This window comes from Macrobrachium nipponense, chromosome 19, assembly GCF_015104395.2.
Source record: "Macrobrachium nipponense isolate FS-2020 chromosome 19, ASM1510439v2, whole genome shotgun sequence".
Lineage (NCBI taxonomy): Eukaryota > Metazoa > Arthropoda > Malacostraca > Decapoda > Palaemonidae > Macrobrachium > Macrobrachium nipponense.
Genome location: NC_061088.1, coordinates 52209589 through 52233471, shown reverse-complemented (window position 1 = coordinate 52233471; position 23883 = coordinate 52209589). Strand labels below are relative to the sequence as shown.

The 23883-nt window shown below is 39.4% G+C and overlaps 1 protein-coding gene across 2 annotated transcripts in view; it reads left to right on the top strand.

Annotated features, from left to right (window-relative positions):
• The first annotated feature begins 801 nt into the window (after nt 1–801).
• The window catches only part of LOC135216899 (serine/arginine repetitive matrix protein 2-like), a 622749-nt gene continuing 599667 nt past the window's right edge, over nt 802–23883 (top strand). Inside the window, exon 1 of one of the 2 annotated variants that reach the window (XR_010314960.1) lies at nt 802–943. The gene's annotated coding sequence lies outside the window, so the exon portion shown is untranslated. Of the gene's footprint in view, nt 944–1778; nt 1828–23883 lie in introns of those variants that run through there. The other variant, XR_010314975.1, reaches the window with a different exon arrangement.

Below are 23883 nucleotides of genomic sequence, written 5' to 3'. Positions count from 1 at the left end.
AGAACGTATCGCTCGCAGTAAGTATAGAATCAATTGATAGGAAGAAATAATTGTATAATGCCACCAATAAAAAATGACTCAGACCGAGTTATAACCACTCGGTAACAATCATGAGTCGTAGGAGCTGTTCATTTGAGAGGTTGTTTTTGGTTTTCATAAAAATGATTCATAGGATAAATCAGTTATATAAACAAAGCCATTACTTATTTTGGCAGGAGAGTTATTGACCGATTCCTCGAAAAGAAGCGGTATTCATCGGAAAGTATTCGATCTTCTGAGTTTCCGCTCAGGCAGCGAAGTAAGTGTTCCTTCGAAAATGAGCTGTGGTTTCCTATGCAGTGTTGCAGTTCCACTCATTTTTCTACTATAATTTGCAACGAGTGGTCTTTGCAAATAAGAAGACTATAGGCTATAGCATACCAGTCGAGCTGTATGTCGGTGTTGACAGGTTCGGATACGTAGTAAGTTTTATGTACACTGAAGTTTCGTCGCGTCGCCAGCGGTTAAAGTTACTTGCCTAGAAAACGGTCAAATGCTCCTAAATAGGAAGTTTGAAAATTAAGTGCTCCTGCATGGATCTGTAAACTGTTGAATACATGATGCATACTACAAAGTAGAATGCATTCCCATAGTACATTATTAAATACAAAGATAAAAGAAAACTTCGCCAGTAGGAAATGTATGGAGGGGAACAGGAGGAATGAAGGAGATAAAGGAGAGGTGATAAGGGGGGGGGGGAGGGGGAGTTGTGTGAGACTCCATGGATGGAGGAGAAGGTGGAGGAGGGGGAGAAGAAGAAGGCGTGGATGGTGGATAGAGGAGAGACCGCCAGCCAGCCAGCCAGGGCCGTTTCGTGGTGCGGCCACCGAGGATGGATGGATCGTGGTTTAGTCAGTGTGGCTGTGAACGCCGGTCCGTAAGCACGGACTATCGTCTGCGTCAGGTACTGACAGTTGTTTGTCGGTCGATGTGTTGTTGTCTCTGCCTCTTTTTCTCCTCGCACCCAACGAGGCCCTTCGTTGCGAGGAATTGGAATCGAACTCGTCTGGTCAGAGGATTAATGTGAAGGAAAGGAAAGATAGAGAAAATATGTGTTAAGTTGACTACCTCGTGGTGTCAAAGCAGGTAGTACTCCTGTAAACAACATTCTGCAACAACTTGAAGAGTGCGTTTTATTTTCTGTGCGACTTTCGGGTGTTATGTCATCGACGAGAAAATATGACTCGCTCCTTGAAACCAAAGTCCGAATGTTTCGTACAAATTTGTATCAGTGTATTTTACAATTTGCCCTTAGATTTGATGACTTGCAAGGTTTAGCCAGAGCCTTTTAAAAAGATGTAGTAGATATAAGAATTTTCTTTTGTGTTCGAAAAGTAAAAATGGTTCATTAGAAGTTTTCAAGTGCAATGTTGTGAATGTGGACCTGGTTCGTTTTTATCAGTATGCAATGGCGGTGGTTAAAGAATTATGATATGCATTTGGCAAAAATCCACGTCAATTTTCTATGTCAACCTCGTGCAGTTGCATTGAAGATCAACGCACTTGTGAGGTATTTCATCAGTGAGTATTGACTTCAATCAGCGAAAGGCATAGAATTCGATCTAGTGATTTACAGGTGAATGTCTAAGTAATCATGTAAAGCGTAGACGAATGTGTATCTCATGATGCCATCATGTTTTTGTATTCCGGGAGGTTGCGTCATTCAGTTTAATTTCAGTAATGCAATATCGTGTTTTCATGAAGGGGGGCATGGATAGGCTCCCATTAAGAAAGTAAACATTGGAGGTGTCGCCATGCCAACGCTTGGCAAATGTGTTGTAGCAACAGGTAAGTTGTTAGCAAGGTGCCCAGCTCTCCTTGTTGACCCCATGCCTCCCCTCCCCCTCCCACTCTCGTCCCCGTTCAAGCCAAATGCCCAGGAATGGGGTGAAAGTGGGAGGGTTGGTTTTTGGGGGAGGGGAACGGTTAACAGTTGTGGAGTGGTTGTAGTGGAGATCCTCGGTTTGGTATTTAATATTTCTACGGACGAGCGTTGTACTAAAACCATCGACCTACAGTATATTGACGAGTCGGTTATGATATGTCAATGGGAATGATTATTAGAATTGTATATTACTTTTCTCGGAACCCTTAGAAATTCCTTGCTGTATTTTGTTTGTTTGTGTGTGAATTATGTCACCATTTCGTCGACACGCGTTCATTTTCCAGGTGTTACCAGTCATTGGTGTTTGTCATAATTAGTGGTCTTGTAATCTGGGATTACCGCCTATTTTTACAACGCCTCAGGACAGTCGGATGTGATCCACGTCGTGTCATTTTGTCTTCATTTTTAAGGGTTATAGGATACTGCGACATTTCAGTTCGTTGAAAGGAAATTTGTAGGTTGAATTGGTTTTGGTTGATATTTTATTAGTTTTGCACGTTATGGCAGTAGCCAAGGGTGATGCACGAAGGGCATTTGAGCCCGCCTCTCTCTCTCTCTCTCTCTCTCTCTCTCTCTCTCTCTCTCTCTCTCGAGTGAAAAGGTGCCCTGCCGTTCCCTCCCTCTTACCCCTTTTGTTCAAACATCTTATGGCTGTCCCTGAAATGGGTGGGTACTTCTCTTGCCCTCCTTCACGCAACATTTTCCAACTCAGGTTCCAAAGCGAGGCGTTGGTAATGCTTTTTCTCTTCCTTAGGACTGTCGTGAGTTAGAACCAGAAGATTGTGGGTGTCCTTGTTTGTATCATCCCGAGTTGTGTGATTTACAATAGGGTATGTCTTCACTTCAGCATAACATGTCATGTCATAAGCACGTTTGCAACTTATCGCATACTCATCATATGGGTTGAATACAAGGCGACGGTTCATTGGTATTACTAACCATTAATGCTTCATGCGATATCCAGCATTTGCTAAAATGAATTCTTCATTTATGGTCGTTCAAGTGTTTCTAACTTTTGTTATATGCGGTACGTTATGGAATGTTTTTATGACAAGATATATTGTTCTGTTGACGCACCTTTATTAACAAACTCATGTACCATGCAGTACTGACTGGTAGTTTTTATTATTTTGTTTAAAAACCCCTCGTAGTAGGTCTCAGACCCAAACTATGTGCCCACACCATAGAAAGGTGATTTTGTCCAGTCAATTTTCATGCCCAGAGGAGTTCACGGGTGACCGGTTTGTTGCCCAAGGAGAGAGAGAGAGATTATGGGAATTTTGGTTTCTTATGTTTGTATCATCTCCTGTAATCACGTAAGCGTTTGGTCATCAGTTAGTTTTTTCTTTAAGAAAGATTTTTCTTGCTATTATCATTACTATTTATGAGAGAGAGAGTGAGTTTTATTTCCGGGTAAAAAAAATAAAGCTGTGAGTGTTTAAAGTACTGTGCTTTATGCTTATAAAATAGTTTTTTTTTTCTTTTACTTGTATGGCTGGTACTGAAATGTCAGTGGTTTTCAATGGAGACGTTATACCATCTGTCGGCAAAATGATTTGAAAATACCCTTTTTGATATTGATTTTGCAATTTTATTACCTCTCGAGGGTCGTCAAGTAACCCAATTGTTTTCAATTCATTGAATGTATGAATATAATGTTTAATAGGTTTGTAGGCACAGTGACTCGTTAAGTATCGGCTTTGTTGGACCTCGCCCACGCTTTCATTATCGTAAGAGGCGATTCGTGCCCTCCAGGCCTCCGTTACGCCTCCTACTGTAAAAAGAAAAGAAAAAAAAAAAATACCTCCCACTGCCACACGCCTGGAGGTGATAAGGCTAGATGCTCCAATTACTGTACTCTTATTGTAACACCTCGTGTGTGTGTGTGTGTGTGGTATCGCGTTCAAGTTACAAACCGAATAACTCAGTTCGACGATTCTCGAATCGGACGAGGAGTTGCAACATGAGCACGTTCCCCACAAAACCCGGCATACCCATGTTGACCTGGGCAGGGATTTTGGGCACTTAGTTATTTCATTTGTAAGATTCTCCAGATAGACATTATTCATTAAGGATCCGTAAGGGGTTCTTGGATAGATTGTAGGTGACCACTTACACATCACGCTGTTGTAAAATGTGTCCAAAGATCGTTTTTAGCATTGAATTTTGCTCTCTCTCTCTCTCTCTCTCTCTCTCTCTCTCTCTCTCTCTCTCTCTCTCTCTCTCTCTCTCTCTCTCTCCACTTATTCTATAGACAACATTGAAAACCTATTCCGATAATTGTTTATGAAGTCGTGATTATTGATAGCGCTGGTGTTCTCGTAATAGATGACTGGCACGCCTTGAAGAGTAGAAAATAGAATCACACGTTTCTAGTAGTAACGACCGCAAAGAACCATTATTTGCTATGGGTGTAGCAGTAGTATATTGCTACGGCAACCAGCTGTTGCAGATGATTTGATCATAATGGCCGAGCCTTCCGCTTCATCTTCATATATGGTATTGTGTCAATGTGAAGGCTTCCTGGTTTCTTGCTTTCCCATAGTTATGCTTGTTTTTTCTGGGGCAGGGCGGGAGGTTGTCAGTCAGATGCTTTGAAGATGTTAGAAGACACTTTGTTACATGCTTTGTGTATGTTCAGTGTTTGCTTCGTAGTATGTTGGGCTTCCCTTGGTTCTCTTCTCCTTAGAAGAGATAAAGACGGACATGTTCCAGACCAAATCTTCAACGTCAGTGAAAGGCACTATATATCTTATCTTTATCCGTCACGAGTTTTGTATGTACCTTTTTTTATATATCGTATGACTTGCTTATTTATGGAATATTTTTTAATATTATTAAACTTGAAAATGATGACTTTTTTGCTGCTGTATTCAGAGTTACATTTCCTTTGGCGAAGACCTTTTCAGTTTATGTATTTGCCTCTTGTGTGTAACCAGTTTGTCTGGTTTTAATCACTTTTGACACTTGATTATAAATGTAATAAAACCCATTGTATGTGACTGCGTCTGATAGAATCTGTAGTCTATTGACTGCAGGGAAAAGGAAGATTGCTGGATGGTTTTGATCGTTGCTGAAAAGTGTTTCATGTCACACACGATGCTCCTGGATCTCGCCACGCCCAGTTTATGGCATAATCCTCATAATGCGCTCGCTTTGGACTCTTTGTTTCAGTGGTGTTTTTCTTGGAACGCAAATCTTTATAAGACTCTCTCTCTCTCTCTCTCTCTCTCTCTCTCTCTCTCTCTCTCTCTCTCTCTCTCTCTCTCTCTCTCTCTTTATATATATATGTGTGTGTGTGTGTATATATATATATATATATATATATATATATATATATATATATATATATATATATATATAGATATATATAGAGAGAGAGAGAGAGAGAGAGAGAGAGAGAGAGAGAGAGAGAGATACATTTCGCATGTTGATGTAATGATTTAGTATTTGGTCAATACTACAATGGTGTCTAGTGTACGTTATGCGTGCGTATAACAACTTAACCATGCAGTCTCTTAATACGTACATTTCATTAATAATCGGATTATGAAATTATCTCTTTAATGTATTAGGCAGTGTTGCAGTCTGTATTTTTGTTGAAAGCTATGAACGCATGTGTCGAATGCGAAGGTTAATTGTGAATTAAATTACTGTTTGCATTCTATTTGGACTCCCCTCGAGTGCCAGGGGACGATATTAATGTAATTAGCAGGGATTACGACTTGTACTGTCATTTTGCAGCCTGTTTATGATCGGACAACAATTTGTTTCCGGAAATTGAGAAAAATAACTTGATTTGGTTACACTGGGTTGTAGGATCAACGGAGGAAATTCTGTATTCATTTATTTTTGTGGTTATATTAGGCAAATGTAAGCAACATTGTTTGTTATTAATCACAACAGCTTTCGTGGGGCATTTATTGCGTCGTTGCTTTTTACTTTTATGTTAATTGTGGTGTATTGTGATGTTAGATGGTGCATTTAAGTTTTTTTACTCCAATTATTCTGATTCCTTATTGTTTCCGTTTTAGAGTTTCATTCTTATGTGATATTTTTATGAGTTTATATATGTTTTCGTGTGTGGTGTATTTTTTCTTAATAGGTATTGTCTAATGACCGTCTACAGTTTTACAGTTTAAAGTATATTTACGTGTGACAGGTCTCTTCTTGCGATATCTATGTGGCTCATGTGTACTGTTCCTCCTATATTAGATATGAATATAGGTTGAGGCAGTTGCACTTGTGTCTGTGCTGCTGCTGCTAAGGTTCGTGAATTAACTCTCTGCAGACATTTGTAATGTATCGTTGCATTTTAGCATGGCCACAATGGGGGCTTTTCTCTCATATGCAAGTTCAGTCATGTGCATAAACGACTCTTATATACATAAAAGTCAACTAACCATACAAACAAAAGTCGAGAAAAGGAGCGGATTGGTCAGGCCAGTCTTGTATGGGCGAGTGTCACTTGAAACACATAGACGTAGTATATATCACCGTTCCTTCGGAATCAGACGTTCATGTTTGGGTCGATTGGGACCTATTGGGTGTGGGGACTGGGGCCACATAGAGGTTGGAATGCATCTTTCGTGTGCTTTATAATTCTCTCTTAAATACGAGGGTTAATAGCGTGGGAGTTATTAGGGGACTCGTTTTGATGTTTGAGCCAGCACAATGTGTTAGTTAAATTGCATTTTTCCTTTTCCGTGTGCAGTTTTGGGTTCTAGTTATGAAGAGCGAAATAGACGAATATTCTCTAATCGGTTGGGTCTGATGGAACAGAATAAACTCGCTGTGCGTTATGTAATTGAGTCTTCGCATCTACTTCACTCGTGTTTATTAAAACATGTTTGAAGAATAAAAGGGACCGAAGTTATGAACTGTAGCAGCTTATGCAAATTTCACTCATGTATGTGATATAGAATCGTTCACTCAGTATCTGTTTATAAAAAAAACGCTAGGCGCCACCTCCGTGGTTATTTGATAATCGTTATCTGCGTCAGTAAACAGAAAAAATGTCCCAATTCCTTTGTTTTTAACAAGGTGTTCCCCTCCCATTAAAAAGGGTTAGAAGATAGAGTACAGGGATTAAAAACGACCAGGTTCCTCTTTCAGTGGTAGGACACGGCACAATGAAATGTTAACATTAGTAGCAGAAGGGCATCTTCCTTATAGTAGTATGATGGGAATTGCAGGAGCCCTGGAGGGAATGGAGTCATTGAAGGGAGAGGCTTTCTGGGTGGGGTTCTTCTGAAAGTGGATTTAATTTGAGGGGCAAAGCACAAGTTGATGGAGATGGATGACGAGTCGCCCTTCCGTTCATCAGACTCTTGTTACTGTCATTGAGTTATGAATTTATATGAGTTTTGTAATATTCTTACTTTAGCCTTTGAGGGCCATTCTTATTATTTATTCGTCGGTTAGTAGAAGTATTTGCGTTCATATGAAGAACTGGTATAAAAGTAGTTATTTTGTCATTGTTATTGTAGGGACAAAGGTGCAACCAAGGCTTTTGTTGTGGTCAGATCGCGTTCCAGTTTTTTTCTCCTATTATGCTAGGTGGTATGTCATTCAGACTTCCAGCGACGCTTGTTGACGGCCCACACGCCATAGGCGGCGTATAAGCCTGGTATAGTAATATGCTACTGTTCCCTGTAGGAATGGTGATTGAAACTGTTAGGAAATGCTTTTTAAATGGTAGTTTGTCGAACCTGTGGTGTTATTCCAAGAAATATTGAGTCAAGTACATGCGTAGGTTCAGTGTGTAATTGATGTTTAAAATAGAAAGTTTTTTTGAGCCTTTCCATGCATGGAAACTGAATTATTTACTGTTACATGCTTGTGTCATTGTCTCCGATATATTTGTTATTTATGAATTCATGGGGTTAATTAATTAAGACAGGTAAATGTCAAAGTACATGTCAATGAGTTTTAAGTCCCGCTTTAGTCACAGAGAGAGAGAGAGAGAGAGAGAGAGAGAGAGAGAGAGAGAGAGAGAGAGAGAGAGAGAGAGAGAGAGAGAGAGAGAGAGAGAGAGGTAATCTAATGGAAAGTTGGAAGTGTGTTTAAACTTTTTTGACTCCACTTAAATCGATTTAGACATGCCCCAAAAAAATACTCGGTAGTTTTTTCTCGACGAGCACCAGTCAGGCGTTGCCGTTGGAGGGGTAAGAAACGTCTTGAACTTGCTCCTGGCGTCACGATTCTGGAATATGTGACGGCCTCCTGTTTATTTATGCATCTGGTAATGGCTACTTATGTGTCCCCATGATGGACTACAGAGTGAACCTTTTGCCATGGTTACTGTATTGATCGGTTGACAGGAAGCGCTTGGATGGAAGATATTTCTCTCTGTGTGTGTGTGTGCCTGTCTGTCTGTGGTATTGCTATGCATAAATATTCATGAGGGTTCGACTCTGGTGTACGATAAATATAAAATATTTAGGTAAACAACACGATTAAAGTATCTCCCCAGAAGAGTTTTATGTTAACTAAACCTTTGTTTCTGAAGTGCATTCATTGATTTTTTTCGTCAGTTCTGGTTTTATTTTAATTCTTTTTAAAGTTCACTGGAAGCATGTGATGAGTGTAGTAACATGTTCAGTGTATTGGCCTCAAATGTGTAGCATGGTTTTCAAGCAGTAGATTTACAGATTTGAGGTGTATAGATGCTAATTTTTGTTGTTGGTTTGTTTCCCATAATTATTCATCTCAAAATGTTGCCATCTTGATTTCGATCAGAGGAGCCAAGTAACTTGTGATTAGTTGGTTTCATAGATGGCTTACCGCCATAACCGTGGCCACCGAGAGATCCTGGCTACGCCATAACCCCCTTAGCTGTTGACAGGTAACACCCAGTTAACGTCTGCCGTAGCAGTTCCTATGGGGTTGGTGACCATAACTGTTACAACATCAGTTAGAGAATATATTCCGGCAGTCGGTGAAATCTCTCTTCCTTCTCGGGTGGTCAGAAGTCATGTCGTTCAGTTTGAAGAAATGCTTTTTATGACTGGGGAAACAAATAAAATAGTCCATAGAATTTGAGGATTTGAGGATAAGTGTTCGTGCCATGTGAACACTTAAGTGTAAGGCTCGCTGTTCTTATATTATGAGGCCGCAGAAGGTCAAGGTCATGATGGCGCTTTTCCATGAAATTGGTTAATTTATGGGGTTCCATGATTTTCACGTTTTCAAACCAGTTTGTCTTCGTTGTTTTGTTCTCTCTCTCTCTCTCTCTCTCTCTCTCTCTCTCTCTCTCTCTCTCTCTCTCTCTGTGCTAGCACGCATTGATTCAATCGGTTTTGGATACTTTCACTTGGTTCCCGAGATTGTGCCGCCCCCACCTCTCCCCCTCTTCTCCCCTAAGAGAGAGAGAGAGGGAGAGAGTTCCCGCAGTTCACTTCTATTGGGCATGAGATATAAGAGATTATTAGCCTCGTTGGAATTCTCTGATGTATTTGAACGTTCGTGCGGTGTGTGTGTGTGTGTGTGTGTGTGTGTGTGTAAGGAGATTTTCTGTGGTGGCGATTCTCGTGATGAGCCCTTGTGTAATTTCCTGCGTTGAGCAGTTATTCCCTTCCATTAAGGAAATTATATTCCTCCCATCGGGTCCATTCACATTCATTTGAAACCTTTATTTCTATCTCATTTTTGTGCAAGGGGGCAGAGGAGCTCTGTGGTGTATACATGTCGTGAGATCGTCTCTACTTTCTTCATTTCGTTGGTGTGTAAACCCAGTTCCATCGCAATGCGATCGCGATATTCAGTCGTATGAACCATTTGTTTGATTTATCTATAATGACATCAGGATATCCAAAAAGATTCTACGAATGCAGCTTTTGCGTCTTTAGTCTTACGAGATGAATTATTGCATGAAACTCTCGCTTGAGAAATGAGTAGATTTGTGGAAGTAGTTATTGACGAAGGAATTTATTGAAAGGCACTGTCGTGGCTCTCTTATGTTTTTTCATCTCCACCAAGATGGATCTACTGTTGGTGTTATATATGGCAGAATTTACTTTATTTATTTGCAGTTGAATTTACAATAGTTTATTCATTTATGTAATGATAGTTTTATCCTGTACAGTAGTTAAAAGGTTAAACAAAACTTAAGTATGCCTTAGAACTAATTCATGCTATAAATTTAGTATTTTCCTCAATTTTTTTTTCAGTTTGTGTTTCGTGAAAGATTTGTTTACTGTTCAGGGTGTCCTGAGCTTATACTATAGGACTTTTTGTACATCATTGGCACAGATATCGTATTTGTTTTTGATTTTGGCAGAGAGAGAGAGAGAGAGAGAGAGAGAGAGAGAGAGAGAGAGAGAGAGGAAATATACGTTGACCCCGTGGAAGGGGGGGGGGGGGGGTTGGTGTGGGAATTAGAGGAAGCAAGTCGAGATGACAGCGTTGATGATTAATGTTCCAGCGACTTCGTGAGTTGATCATCTCTGGGTGACATCACCCTAACGACGGTTGATAGCAGCAATTGCGGTAAGAAAGGCGCGTTACAGAGCCAGCCTTCGGTTACGCATCCCCTCACTGGCGTAACGCATCACCTGACCCCTCCCCCTTCATCCGCCCGTAAGGCTTTTCTTCGTCTAAATGTGTTACGACGCCCGTTATGGCGGGAAGGGCGACTTAACCCGTAAACTGGTTGTGAGGAGGAGAAGGCGGCGTCCTCTCGGCTTCGTTTTTGTGGGATGAGGAGGATAATGGCTGTTTTAGTATAGTCTTTCTTTTCAGTAAGCAGTGGCACGCACGCCAGCACACGGACGCACATAGTCGTCAATCGTTTTGGAACCCTTTTTTTTTATATACATTCAATTTATGTATTTAGCCCTCTGGACCAGACTACTGTAACCACCTAAGGTCTCTAGTGAAATTTAAGCTATATAATTTGTGCACTAACTGTTATAACTCTCAATGCATTTTTTTTCTCACCAATATTATTACTATTACCAGTATTATGATTACTATCTTTTATGCTACCTCAGCTATTTTGTGGATAAGTGCCGATTACTAATTTTTCCTATCATATTGACTCATATATCTAGATTGTGTATGTTACTGTGTATTTTGTATGTTCATTGTATATGGCCCTGAACCGAAATAAAGGATATTATTATTATTATTACATAAAATCGCCATTTTTTTCCTTTCCGTCGAATTATTCGTAATATATTCCCTGGTTGGCTGCGACCAATTCCCGACAGCTAGTTACACCCCCAATTGCAATCCTCAGTTCAATGTCTTGTCTTGCTTTTGGTTGCGTCATGGTTCTCGGTTTTAACGCATGGAACACTCTCTCTCTCTCTCTCTCTCTCTCTCTCTCTCTCTCTCTCTCTCTCTCTCTCTCTCTCTCTCTCTCATGGATAATTTTTGAAGAAATTTGATATTGTTTTCTGTACGGACGAGTATGTTGTGTCATGCACGAACCTTTGTTGTCTTTTTCATCTGAGTACAGTTAGACGACTTAACCATGTGTAACCGATATTTTATTGGGTAACTTTAATAGTAATGGGTTTCATTAAAAAATTATCTACACGCTCTTTTTATAGACAGGAATTAGTCAGAAATTCATAAATTTCGGGTTAACTGTTAGAAGTACCTGAAGATGTTCCTTGGAATGACGTGATAACCTGTTGCGAACTAACTTGAACGACTGTTAATGCATACTAATTGAGGTAATAAAGGAGAGTTCGAAAGTTTGAAATAATTCAGCATGTGCTTGGAATGTTGCTGGCTTGGTCAAGAAACCCTGAAAGCTTTTGAAGGAATATCCTGGCTGTTGGGAGCAGGAAGCCCTGATCACTCGTACTAAGTCACTCCTTTTTAATCACTCCCCAGAAAAATCTAGTCCTAAAATTCAGGGGCTGGTGTGAGCTAGTTTTCACCTCGAGTGTCTTACAAGCTCACTTATACTAAGTGGAATTTAGTGAAAATGCGTCACGTGTTTTTCTGGTTGATTCGAGTTAATTTTCCCCCATTAGGGTTCATTTGCCTTCATTCCACTTTTTATTAGTTATCTGTAAAAGAAAACTATTGAGGCGACTTTTTGTCTGTCTGTCCGCCCTCAGATCTTAAAAACTGCTGAGGCTAGAGGGCTGCAAATTGGTATGTTGATCATCCACCTTCCAATCACCAAACATACGAAATTGCAGCCCTCTAGCCTCGATTGTTTTTATTTTATCCAAGGTTGAATTTAGCCATGGATCGTGCGTCTGGCAGTGCTTTCCGGAGCCATGGGACGCACCCTGACTCGACCTCATCTGGTAAGCAACGGGAGAGCTGCCGGTCATAGTTGATGGTTTTATACAACATTTTATGTTGTACAGAACTCTCGATTGCGCAGAAGCAACTTCGGCGCATTTTCTAGAGGGCTGCAAACTGCATCAAACATGCTAAAGTGCAGCCCTGTAGCATCAGCAGTTTTTGCTTACTCTGGTAGTACGCCTACAAACTTTGTTGCTGTTGTTCTTGTTGAAGTGTAGGAAAACCCTTTGGAAGATCCTAAAAATATCTGAAAAAGCTGTTTCGCATTCAGTTCAAGAACAGGAAATTTAGGATAGGGTATTTATGATGTGCATGATAAGCAGTGCAGAAAAATTATTTCTAATAAATAGTGTATTTATTTTAATTTTTGTAGGTGAAACAAGGCTCTATTTGACCGTCGATTTTAGCATTGTTTAATTTATTTGGTGTACTGAATTTAGGCTGTTTCTGTTTGATATTTTTTTCACTTGCAACTGAGAGTATAAGAATGTGTTTAGTTTGTCCTGTTTATTTGATCCTTGTTTTTAGTATAAATATTACTAAGTATGAGTATTGATTTCGAAGACCACTTCACGTTGTTAGGAATATCATGTTTACAACTTATGCGTGAAGGGAAAAACTTGTGCGTGTCCTGAGTAAGCTGGAGGTCGCATCACGCCTTGATATTTTATTTAAGGATAAAGCTAGCCATAGTCTTGCGCCAGGCACACCTGTAAGCGCTGATAACACATGCCACCACTGAGCAGTGGCTGAAAGTTTCATGGGCCGCGGCTGAGTTTCATGAAGTATTTTGCGCATATTTTACTTGTTTTCTACAGCGCACTGTTTTGAGCTGGTGTTTGTTGGCAGTTCTTTTCGTATCAAGTTTAGTTGCTGTAAGGTGCCTCCGCCCTACAGTAAATCGTGTTTTTAACGTACGTTCGCAACTGACCGCATAGGTTTCACAAATAGGTAGGAATCAAGTCAACGACTGTATGCGGAGAACGAAGCTATGGCAGATGTACGTAAGTAGGTCAGTTATGGGAAACGCTGGTTAGGAACTGCCAATACGCCGGTGATTTGTATTTAACCTATTTATGACGTGTGAGTGATAAGTTACCCGTGTGTATGTATGACATGTTTTGCTGCAGTGAGGACTTACCCTGAAGATACTCTCTCTCTCTCTCTCTCTCTCTCTCTCTCTCTCTCTCTCTCTCTCTCTCTCTCTCTCTCTCTCTGGCGGTCTTTTTGTTCCGCGTAAAGTATTTTATGTATGGTTGACTTGTCCATGATTCATCATCGTCCGCACCAAAGTAATTTACCATCTTACATCATCAGTTTCACCATCATTATCATCACCACTGCCATTATCATCATCCTTACTTGATAGATCAACATAATGATGATGGTGATGAGGGTTAGATCTATTGTTCGCTATTACAGTCAAAGGCAAAGGTCTGATAGTTAATTACATATATTAGGATCCTTTAATCGCTTCGTCGGAATCCTTCGTTCTTTGTCATCTCTTTTTCTGCCCTCTCGTTTGTCATTGCTGAACAAAGCGCTCTCTCTCTCTCTCTCTCTCTCTCTCTCTCTCTCTCTCTCTCTCTCTCTCTCTCTCTCTCTCTCTCTCTCTCTGGTCGGTTCTCACACACATTTAAAGTATCGTCAGTGATTGCTTAGAAGTTATTTCTTTTACGAGCTTACACACGCACATAATATATATATATATATATATATATATATATATATATATATATAGATTTATCCTCCACAATCCTGACATCATCGTAATTCGGAGCCCAGCTGACGCTGTCACGTGCGTTTTTCCAGCCATGTCCATTTCATCATTCTTACCCACATTTCATGTCATTTCCTATTCCACGATCCTTATCAATATAGTTGTATTGATCGTGTTAGACTTGTCTTGGAGTACCTAAATACCAAAATAAAACGCATATATATATATATATATATATATATATATATATATATATATATATATATATATATTATATATATATATCTTTACTTACTTACTACAGGTCCCTCGAGTGCAAGAGCGAATTGGTAAAATACCTGGTGGCATTTTCCTCTTCAGCGTTTCCTTTGGTATCCCGGTTGTCCGTTAAAGTAATGGGAAAACTTTTTCCGTTTTCCTTTCTGTTTTACGCTTTTTCTCTTGCCCCAACATTATTGACCCCCGGAATGAAGTTTATGAGGTCGGGGACCCGAAGTGAATAAGGGAGTGGTCAGATCTTGCCACTGGGCTAACCCGAGCGAGTTGAGAGTAGGTCGTTCTATTAAATAATATCCTCGTAAAATGCTTGTTTTGCTCTGCGGTCGGGAACAAACTGGGTGCTGCTATTTCGGTCTCCATTTTTTCCCTCTCTTCTCTGTCTTTTCCTCATGGTTATCCAAGGTTTCGTTATACGTATGCATTGTCTTAATAGTGACGCTGCATTTTTGTTTGTTACATCCGTGTTTCATGCTAAACTAACAAAGAAATTTAATATATGATATACTGACCAGCTTCTTTCACCCTAATTTCGTAGAATGTAAGATTCACAATTTTAGATCCTGATCGTGCAGCCTTATATACTTAAATAAATGAGTATATAATATTCGAACGAATTACCTAGGTATTTAATAGACAACATAATTTACAAATAACTTGAAAATCTCTTCCTGAAACATTGTCGTGTAATACTGTTTAACTGTGGGATGATATAGCAGGTCCTGGTTTCTTCTTTTCTTAATTACTGGAATTTGAAAACAACCACAAATTGGAGGCCATATAATGTATATTAAAAAACGAATAAGGTTTCGGAGCGTCATGCTCCAGCTTCAATGTTGAGATATTCAATACCTTCTGTGGATTCTGGTATCTCCATAATTGAGAGGGAGTATGATGCTCCGAATCTATTTGTACTTTTAAATATGTTTGTTCTCCAATTTTTTCCCCAAAATTTTACATTTGGACACTAATAGCACTTAATTACAGTAGGTTTATTATTTGGTTCCATTTCGCCGACGGCGGTCACACGTTAACAGGAAGATTAAAGGAAGCGTACGATGTATTCCATATCAATGATCAAATCTGCACCATCCTAACGCAGAGAAAAGGCCCCTCATTTTTCTCGAGTCTTGGTAATTTAAGCCCTCTTAATATCGAGTGGGAGCCTCTTCTCCAATCTCGGGACAGCGAATTTGAAGGCGCTCAAACCTTTCGAAGGGAGAGAGCATCTTGGCTCAAAGAACTTAGCAGCATCTGTTGCTGTCTTCCAGGGGCTGTATCAAGCAGACCAAATGGCTGTCTCACGTTATGAAACATTGGCTATTGCTTGTGTGACTTACCGCCAAGAAATATACCAGAGCCCACGGTACATCGACTACTTTAAAAGAAGAAGAAGAAAAAAAAATAGACGGGGGCTAGAAACCTTTTCCCAAAATGCTTGGAGAAAACCAGAAGGGTATAGAACCTTCTGAAGTTAGCCTTTCAGGAAGAAAATTGCTCTGACCATACTTTCAGTCTCTCAAAACGCTGCCATTCTGGCATCCCCCTCTCGATGTATGTATGTTTATCTAATATTGTCCTCTTCGTTTACTTAGTGTGTGTGTGTGTATATATATAAGCAAGCAGAGTTGACAATGTTATGTATTCACATACGTTAGTCTGCCTTCCCATAAGATACATCAAATTGTTATCTCTGGACCTTTTCTAATTTTGATATCTGCGCTATTGTTTCATAGTGTAAACATAGACCCTCTGATTAACATGTTTTCAGACCCAATCCGGCAGCTGAAGAGTTTGCTTTGATATTATGAAGAACGTAAATGGTGCGAGTTGTATTTCGCATGATGGCTTTGTTCGCAGGAAATTAATAACATAGGATTAAGTGAACTTGACGACAAGATCGTTTTCTGAGTTTCATTTTGCTCACTTTCTCGTGTGGAATTATTCCACCAATGAATAGTGGTTTATCTTCAGAAATAGCTGGTTAATCCGATATTTGCTTCATAAATTTTTTTGTTAAAGCTAGAGTCCTATTGCAACATTTTTGCGGGAATTGGTGTGCCTGAAATTTGTCTGGTTTTCATTCTTTAATTGTAGTCCGAGTACTACAAAGACTTGAAACTCTCTCTCTCTCTCTCTCTTGCAGAATACGTAAAAACTTTGCAAGTCCTCTTGCGATTTCTTTGAAATCCCGTGACAGTCATATGCGTGCGTTGAAATCGGCGTTGATCTTCCTTTATTTTACTTCCTCCAACGTTTAGGTCGTCATTATTTAGCCATTATTTTGGTGTGGGTTGTTTGCCGCTTGGCCTTCACCTGGCGTCTATTGAAACATCTGATGCTTTTGCTTTTGAGAGCGAAGCTTTCTGCGTTTCATCACTGAGGGTTTTCGCCAATCAACAGTACTGCTTTACTTAACAAGAAAACAAGTTGTGGATTTTTTTTATTCCCTAAGAATGCAATTGACTGTCATGAAAACGGTAGGCGGGTAACCTTCTTGGAGACGACTACAGTTCTAGTTTCGGTACTATTTTTAGTATTAGTACGAATAGTAGTAGTAGTAGTAGTAGTAGTAGTAGTTAGGCTAATTGTTAATTATTAGTTTTCTTCACTGAATGCGTTGGTGATGTTCATTATCAGTTCTTGAATGCTGCTTCCATGCTCTAAATTTGGTAACTCATATTGCTTGACTGAGTAGTAGTTCAGTAGTGTTCAGCTGTGATTTAGACCTGAGTGAAATCTCGTGTAAGTATTTGATAGCTTGGGTCATGACGTAGGTACGCTTGTTATCCAAGTATAGGTCTTGTCTTACCATTTGGTTATTATGCAGATTTATATTTCTAATGGAAGAAAATGTTAAAAAATAACTTCATTCTTTATTTTTCTTGATAATAGTTTGTAATATTTATATATACCGTGCACCATATTTCAATCCAGTTTTCGTGGTTATTCAGTAAAATAGGAAATTTGTTTAAAAACTAGTGCTTCAACTTTTTGTCAGAGAATATCGCAATCAATTTTTGCCATCAGAGTGTAGGATCTAATTAGTCAGAGAGAAAGAATGTTAATTGACCAGCTTCGTTTTCCAGCCGAAAATTAAGTAGTGATCATTGGAAGGAACCTGGGCATTTAGATCCCAGGGTTTTCGAAGCTTCCCTTTGCAATGAACATAGTCTCTTTTCACTCCCGAATGTTAGGAGTAAAGCACCGAATTCAGAGCTGGAAAAAGAGCTATGGTGTTCGTTTTTCCTTCTCAAAGGCTTTATTTTGATTTTTATTTATTTTTTTTTTAGGCTGAACTGTCATGAAAGTGGCAGGTTTAATAGATCCTTAGAGGATGGATGAAGGTTAAGTTAGTAACGACTACCTTTTGTTACTTTATAGTTAATGATGTCAACGTACTGCAGCTGTGATTATTATTGGTGGTGGGTTGTTTGCAAGATGAAATTAAAATCGTCGAACTTGATATCATTGTGCAATTTTTGAAGGGAGAAATTTTATGTGTGATCGAAGTGATGCCGCCCTCTTAGATCTCCTCTATGAACTTGTTAGAAACTACTCGAAGATTGAGATCGAACCAATTGGAAGAGAAGCTGATGCAATTCCACTTGGATTTGTAATTTGGGTTGGTGTAATACCCTTGGATTTTCTAAGTTTGAGTTAATTGAAGTTATTTTTGAGAAAATATTTGCGACAATGTTGCTAAAAATGATTGGACTTATGTGTAGTCGGATATGAAGTAGAATATTGGACCTAAGGCACAAGAACAAGCCTTAATTCAGTTGAGCTTGTTATATGGTAGCTTATCAGATCTATGATATTAATGGTCGTAGGGAAGGTTAGAGCTATAACTTTATAAGCGCTTCTCCTGTATTTTTTTTTTTATAGCCGTGTTCTGAAAATAAAGATGTACCATAAATGAAGGATAGAATTACGTACTGCATAGTTTCTCTCTCTCTCTCTCTCTCCTCGTCCGCCCTTCGCCTCTCTCTCTCTCTCTCTCCCAGTCACCTCCTCACAACGTCATCTCTACTCATCTCTCTCCTCTCTCTCTCTCTCGCTCTCTCTCTCTCTCTCTCTCTCTCTCTCTCTCTCTCTCTCTCTCTCTGCTGTATCTATGGTAGAGGATTAAACGGCGAGGTGCGTGATGTCACAATAACCCCCGTCAGGCTCCTTGCCCTTACTTTTTTAATTTTTTTTTATTTTTACTTTTTTAAAATACTCTTAAGCTATTCGATCATTAAAGTAATAGTCAGATAAAGATCTTCATTCTTCTATGTTAAAAGGAATAGGTATTCATAACAAGATCAATGGAACATTTTCGCCAAATAACATCAAAACTATAGAAACCCTGGCTTTGCTGTCTTCTTTTTTCCATTCTTAAATGCTTTCATCTGTTTGCTAAAGAATATATTAGTCAGATGAAAAGCTATATTTTATGTCGATACCAATAATCACAAGGGAGTTCTGAAGAACATTCTAAGCAGCAATATTAATATATATCTAGAATTATACACACAACATATATCCATTAAATCACATTTCGCTCATATTTCAACTTAACCGCGTGTTATGTAACTCACTTTTTTATCTTATTCAACACTTTTCTGGAACAACTAATATATGTTCAAATTTCGAATTCTGAAAAATGTACTGCAACGAATAAAATATTTTATGACTTCTGAGGGTAATTGGATGTGACTGCTAATTAAATCAGATAATTTAATGATCGATTCTTTCCCTGTGGTTAAACATCCCTTCCCCCCTCTCCCCATGCCGAGAATCGAACGTCTTATCAATATGCTTCAAATATTCAAGAAACTATTCACTTGGTCTTTGAAGTCATCACTTGGATCATCCACATCAAATTCTGGTAAGCAAAATAAAATTGCTGATCAACTGGGCTCTTTCTGAGGAGAATTGCTTTCGTCTTCGAACGATGTGCCGGATGTTATACATTTTCACTGTTGCAGTTTTCAACGTTACTCTTTGAGCTTACAAGTGTGCTGTCTTTTCCTCAAAGGTGGGCGCTTAGACGAGTTTAAATACAACTGGTGATGGGTGCTTATAGCACGCCCATTTGCCTTATGCAGCCAAAAAAAAATTAATAATAATAATAATAATAATGCTCCAACCCATCCTGATTTATTCCGTAAGCATTTCTTGATTTTCTATATATTGGCACTCGAGAATTTAAACGCACCAGACGAAATATCAGCAAGCCGAATCAACTGGTTTGTGCTTTACCAGTCCTTACCTTCAAATTTACCTTGGTTGCCGAAGTGATCAGTAGATTTATAGGTAGTTTCGGAGAGCCGTTGCAAGGCAAGTTTAACTGTCATGCGTTGCATACCTATAACATTGATGTCTTTTTTACTGTCCGAAGATGACTTTTGCTTCCCTTTATTAGCTCTCTAACTAGACCTTAGTGCACGTACCATCCGGCAATATGAAACCATGGTCAAGAAAGTTATTTCTAATAAGCTTGACTAGGTGTGGAGCATCTGCAAACACATGTATCTCTCTGCAGTTTTACATCGGATTAATAAGTGAAGAGTTGTCCATATCAAGACCTAACGAAATCCATAATTTGACATTTGTTCTACCGAAAGCTTTCTTGCCCAGCGAAGAAAGTGGTTAACGAAACTTCTAAACTTTAGGGCTTAAGCATCTTATTGTTCGTACTTTACTGATCTCTTCGTCTTTCCAGTGATTAATGCTACTTCCAGAAATAATACATGCAACTTGATTAGTTGAAAACAAAATTTGGAGAACTATTTTTAATAACGGCAATTGCAGATGTGTCATGAAACTTTACTATGTACATTGCTGTCTTTTCTTTTACCCAACTCGTCTTTTCTTTTTCCCACTTGACTTTATCATCCAGCTATTTGGCTCTCTCATTTTCCCATTTATGTCTCATTTACCCACCCCCTTTCTTTATTTTCTCGCAGCTAATTTTCCAATGATGTTCATGAAATCTAAAGGTATGCGGACACAAATTTTTGTAGCTGTTGTATAACTGTTCAATACTATACTACGTGTTCGTCAATTGTTTCGAAACTACTTGGTCCTTCTTCAGTATAATAGAAAAAAATAATCTCTTATCACTACAGAATAAAATGTATGCATGCCTGAAAGTCTATACTCTCTAAGAGACCTTGATATTGACAATATATTATCCTTAAACTTGACTGCGTGAATGTCCCATATTTAGAAGTTTATGGTGTTTGATTCATATGCACCGTCTTTATCACAGTGTAGTGTAACATCTAATATAATATATTATAATATATATATATATATATATATATATATATATATATATATAGATATATATAATATATATAAAGTCTTTACATCAGACCATCTGGTGTTTATATAAAGGAAAACTGCAAGAGAAAATAAGTGAAAGTCTTATAGATCGGTGTCCTCCTTAATTATGGGAAAGGTCTTTCGATGTAAAAATAACGACGCACACATAAAAGAGCGACCTGCATACTTGAAGTTCACATCAAGCCATCTGATGTTGTTGTTGTTTAAGATTAAGCTGGCCTTGTGCCAGCACGGGCTCTTGCTCACAGAGCAGCCCGTAATAGCCATCTGAACAATCCTGAGTGGTAGTTCAGACTCGAGTACTACGAGGCCGCATAACGAGTGATAAGATAAAAGGTGTTGGCATTTGGACCGGCAGGAGGAGGAGAGCATCCGCGGTGGCAGATAAGAGAGGGGCCTAGGAACCCCCAGCCTTCGTAATCTCCTCCTCCTCCTCCTCCTCCTCCTCCTCCTCCTCCCGAGTTGGCTGTTGATGGTGATGTTAGTGAAAACTGGTTGGGTAGTAGAGAGTGAAGTCGTGATAGCTGACTCATCTGGTGGGGGCAGAGGGGCATGTTGCTGGTTTTTTAGGACTCGTCCTGGATGTTTCTGAGGGGGAGAAATTATTAGAGAAACTCTTGAGAGTGATTTCGGAGTTGCTGGTATTCTCACTTCCTGTATTTTTATTTGGTTGTTATCTTTCGAAATCTCGTGAAATATGGTAGGCTTAGAGTGGATTTTGATACACTGCAATTGCTCTGCGGGTTAGTTTAGTATTATTGTATCCTCTAATATTCTGTGATATTGTAAAACTAGAACCTGATGCTATTTTGGGGGGTGGGGCCTTGCTTAAACAGACCATTTTAAAGGTATTAAAGTTGCCTTTAAATCAAAGTTACATTTTTACATCCGGCGTGAACTAATATTGTGCCGAGGGACAGCTGCGAAATTGCACTTTCAAGACGCAATATCTTTGTTGTAGACATTCGAGAGGACGACTTTTGCTCGCAGTTCCATCGAAGTTGGATTCCAATTCACAGTTTCACAAGTATTCCAAAACTTAATGCTCGCAGTTCCATCGAAGTTGGATTCCAATTCACAGTTTCACAAGTATTCCAAAACTTAACGCTTTGAAGTTTCAGATTTTTATTGAATTAGTTTGCTGCTGCTCCGCTCCTCATCGTAAATAAACGAGCAAAAAAAAAAAAAAAAAAATACGCCGATGTTTCTTCTGGGCATTCGAGTTTTCTGTATTTCGTATAATGCTGTATGAAAAACTCAGCTACGGACTATGATACCCTTAGCCGCGTCTCATGAAGTTATCAGCCACGGCCCGGTGGGAGCGTGGATGATTAACATAATTTGCAGCCCTCTAGCCTCGGTAGATTTTAATGTCTGAGGGCGGATAGGAAGGAAAAGTGCGGACTGATCTTGGAGGAACTATTCCTCCAGGGACGGACAAACAATACCATGTCAACAGTTTCTTTTTACAGAAAACTGAAAATGAATAACGAATAAGTCGTCTCTTAATGGATTCGATCAGAAAGTCCTTTCCTCCAGCATGGTAGGATGGAAATGTTCATTTGATGCGTGTAACTAGTAAGCAATAGAACACGCTTAGGAAATATGAAGGCCAGAGGCTTCCGTCTTCTTAGATTAAAAAGAAAAACTGAAAACTTCAATGTAGCGAGTTATCGCGGAAGTTAAAAAGAGTGACTGATCGAATGCAACTCGGCGAAGGGAAAGTATTGTATATTTCCCATTTCGGACTCAAGGCTTTCAGTGGAAAACGTTAATTAAAAGTATGAGGAAATAGAGACTTTCAGAGGTCAGCGTGGCTATTGGAGGTAATTGGATTTGGTGAGTGTGACTAGCAGATCTAGCAAGTGAGCAAGTTCATGTTGTTCGTCGTTCAGTTCATTGCTGAATGAGAGTTAATGTCACTTCCTTCCACGCGGTGTTCGGTGAATGCATCGAGAGGAGACTTGATGAAACTGGTTCATATTAAGGGAAGAGAGAGTATGCAAACTGAAACTGAAATACGATGTCTTTGCTTTGATGTCGTAGGCCCTCTTAGCGAAGAGTTGCATCGGAACCTGGCTCTTTTCGAACTTGCTTGTTGGAGGTAGTATTTAAATTAATATTATTCATGGAAACTTCATGTGACGCCTCAGCTCAATCTATGGATTGAATGAGCATTTTTGGAATAGGTAGTTAAGGGCCTCAACGGCATGGTTGGTATGGTATTAGCGTTCCACCTCGGTGGTCGCGGTTTCGATTCTCGACCATTCCATTGAGGAGTGAGAGATGTGTATTTCTGGTGATAGAAGTTCACTCTCGACGTGGTTCGGAAGTCACGTAAAGCCTTTGGTCCCGTTGCTGAATAACCACAGGTTCCATGCAACGTAAAAACACCATACAAACAAACAAACAGAATAGGTTGTTGAGGGACGTCTATTTAGTCCTGCTGACACAAGGACCTATGTGTAGGCTGTGCGCCAAGACGTGACACATTTGTTTCTTAATTTATTACGGAAATTGTATCCAATTTTGTCGTCAGTATTTCACGCAAGTCTTGAACCCGCTTCCCTCACTTCCCCTGTCCTTTGAAGAGTCTCGATGCTTGAAGAGCTGCATCGCGTCCCCTCCTCCCCTAGATAGCTCTAGAGACTAATCAAAGTCATTGGCGTTAACTTTTTATATTGGTGAAATGGTTGGCCAACGCTTGAATGGAAAAGTGGGAGGGGATTCTTATTTTTTCTCGGGCAGACGAGTGGAATACCAATGGAATTCATAGTCAGTTCTTCCCCTTTTTCATTATTATGCCTTGGAAAAATATTTGACCAAAGTACACGAAGGTAAAATCCCTTGACTTCCCCCCCCCCATAAAAATAAGTCACTAGCATTATATACGAGTATAACATTGTATATATATTCTCTTCTCTCTCTCTCTCTCTCTCTCTCTCTCTCTCTCTCTCTCTCCCTCTTACACACACACGCGCGCGCGATTCCATTGTACTTCAGAGAATTGTTTCAATGTTAATTCTTTCATTGTTAACTTGATTTGACTGATTTGTCGAAAAGGGTAATTGAAGATTTTGGCGAATATCTCGGTGGCAACGAGAAAGGGAATTTCCATGCAATGAAGAGGGTGTATTTACGTACGATGTACAACTTTACTCGGGTTGTCTATTTATGATAGTAGTGTTAGTATTTGCACCACAAGTTTCCATATGCGTAGACAAGATTCCAAGTGTGATTTTGCATATCTGCAAGTTTTACTTTCTAATGGAAAGTGCAGCAACAATATCTGTAAGAACATTGTCGTGACCATTGGGGTCGTAGGTAGTTCTTCCTTTTGTCTTCACTGATGTGC